A 3,002-nucleotide genomic window follows, 5' to 3' on the forward strand; every position below is an offset into this window, starting at 1 on the left:
CATATATATTTGCTTAAAAAACATTATATTGGAGTCTGACTTTTAAGAAAGTATAGATAAGTTTCACTTTCAGTTTAATAGTAAGGTTTTGGGAAAAATGCATGTGTCTGGAAAGTACTGATAAGATGACTGGATAAATGAGGCTTGTACTGAACTGTGTGACAGTTAAGATGTTTTGATAAAGTTTTGCTGCGGTTACAGTCCAATCAATCAATAAATTTGTATATTTGCCGTTTTCTGTAGAGGCAAATGAGAAAAAGTTTTCTTCATGATTTTAAGGTAACATGGCATGACTGATTTATATACAAATGGCCATTTTGTGAGACAAGCATTAGTAGCATAAGTCAAAGTATTTAAATAGAATATTTAAATGGATATATTTAGTTTACTTCAATAGACTCCACTTAAATAACAGCCGTTTGCTGAATTTAACCCAAAATATAATGCATTTGCCAACACTCCCTTACAGTCATAGTGATCACCACCCACTTTTTGAAAAAAAATTTTAGTGGAGGGACGAAGGATATTAGGCAACTGTCACATTCATGTACAGTTTCCTGTCTGTCTTCATGATACCAAGTACGAGTTTAACTAAAAAGAAAGGGTAGGGTACCTGTTTCCTGTATTTAGAAAAACAATTCCCAATGTTGCTCCACTTACCCGAAATGTTCAGTTTATGTCCTGGACAGAAAACGCAGACTAGCAGAATAATACACTGGGTGTGCCCTTATCTGTCTGAGAACTGCTGATAATGGGCCCTCTTGGACTGATAGTAGCAGAGGAGCGTCACAGCTCTGTTTGACTCTGTGTGTGTGTGTGTGTGTGTGTGTGTGTGTGTGTGTGTGTGTGTGTGTCTCTTTCAGTCTGTTGATGGGTGACTGTTATCTTTATCTGTCATATGTAGGTCAAAGATCATCCTATTCTCTTATCCTGATCTTTGAATCGCCCATCATTCATTTGCCATCTCACACAATGAGGGTCAGTGTACGATATGTTCATTTACCCATTGCCACCAGATGATAAATGTTGATCAATGTAAAACTTTGATGTTTATCTGATAGGTCTTTGGTACTATTGCAGATGCAGTGACGTATTTCAAAATGGGGAACATCTAAAATATTTTGCAATAGTTTAGAAATAAGTGTGTCCCCATTAATTTGGACTTTCTAGACCACAGGGCGAAATGACCTCTGTTAACTTTCAGCAATGAACCGCAGCACTTAAGTATAGTAAGTCCTTTGCAATCATCCCTGATGATGCAATGTGTTTCATGACATGTCACACTGCTGTAATGAACACTGTGTGAAATGTCAGGCTCCTTGTGTCATTCAAAAGTAGGCTGAAGTTATTCTTTTGTGGCACTGCAGGCTAGGCAAGTCTTCTTGGCTTAAAGTTGCTGTAATCAGCAAGATAGAAAACTGCTAATGGTTAAGAAAACAAGACCTAACATGTCTTGTTGTATCCATGGAGGGATCACTGAACAAGTCCACCAGGCACAGGGGCCCCAAAGTGTCACCTGCAAAATGTCACTCAAATTAATGTATACCAGCCGGGAAGAGACTCTAAATGACCAAAAAGAGATGCAACAGAACTCCAAAGAGACACAAAGTAGCTACAAAAAGGAGCAAAACTACAACCTACAAAGAAATGTTTCCGAAGTTCAAAAGAGCTAGACAATTAAATTATTTTACCCCAAGTTAGTGAAGGGCTAAACAGTTTGCTGTTAGGCCAGTAGCAGTTAGCTGCTGGGCTGCACTCGCTGGCGCTCTGCTTTCGAGTGTTCTTGATGTATGAGCTGCACAGTGCGTAAGCTCCATGATGTTTTAACAGTGGGGTGTGTGCAGCATGTGTTATGTGCAATGTATGTGTAATATTTTGTATGTACAATCTAGATTATGTGCAATTCACTGATGTGACTGAGCACAGCTAGTGCTTTCTTGTTCATAGTGGTTTGTTTTATTTTGACACAGCATCTGAGTCCAAGACAAATTTCCCTTCAGCAACAATACATATATCGTAAGTAGTGCTGATCATCCGGATAATTTTATATGCAGCAGTTGGACCATTTTGGCCTCATATGCCACTGAGCAACTCTCATAGAAATGAACGGGGCCCGCATTCAACGCCATATCCAGTTCTCTTTATAGGCTACATCTATGAATTTAACACATACTAGCCAGCGAGAGACTTAAAGTGACCACAAAGAAATGCAAAGGAACACACAAAAAAACTACAAATAGGGGCAAAACAACCACAAAGAGACATCAAACGGCAAAAAAACATAAAGTACGTCAAAAAGCCACAAAATCCTCCAAAAAAGTTGCAGTAAGACCTCAAAGAGATACAAAACTACACAAAAAGAGGCTTGACAGCTACAAAGTCTGTGTCCTGCTCCAGTGTAGGAGAGGTGGGGGGACTTTTGCCTGCCTGTGCCCAGGGGTCTATTGTCTGAAAATCCACCCCTATTTGTAACCTATACATCTACAGTATTTTCGCGTATATTGGCCGCAAACCCAGCAGGTTGTGGACTGAACAGACTCTAGGACTATTCAGGTGAAGCAATCAGCTGTGTAGCGTTTGGTTGTAGTGAAAACCCGCGTCCTGACAGCTAATGGACAGTTTTTATTGTAGATCATGTTGGGTCTCGGCTATTGTTTGGCACCCTGTCCTTCCTCGCTCCTCTACGGGTCCCTTCAGTTGACAAATGCACATTTAGGGCACATCGGGGGTGATGAATGAACGTAGCGAGGCGGACTCTTCTTGCAGAGGCAGGGCTCATTTTACGCCAGACGGTTCCGCATCAGGATCTTGTCACTACCGGGTGGAATCCGCTATGCGCGTTGGCCTGGCTTTCTGTGTGCGAGCAGGCAGGGCCGCACCGCATTTCCTCTTCGCCAGTGCCGCAAACCCCGCCCCTACCGGATGGGATGTGCAAAGAGTCGCTGTCTTTGATTGGCTCGGGCGCGCGTCCGTCAGGGCTTATTCCGGCTCCACTGATGGAC

The sequence above is a fragment of the Plectropomus leopardus genome, chromosome 20, assembly GCF_008729295.1.
Source record: "Plectropomus leopardus isolate mb chromosome 20, YSFRI_Pleo_2.0, whole genome shotgun sequence".
NCBI classification, from domain to species: Eukaryota; Metazoa; Chordata; class Actinopteri; order Perciformes; family Serranidae; genus Plectropomus; species Plectropomus leopardus.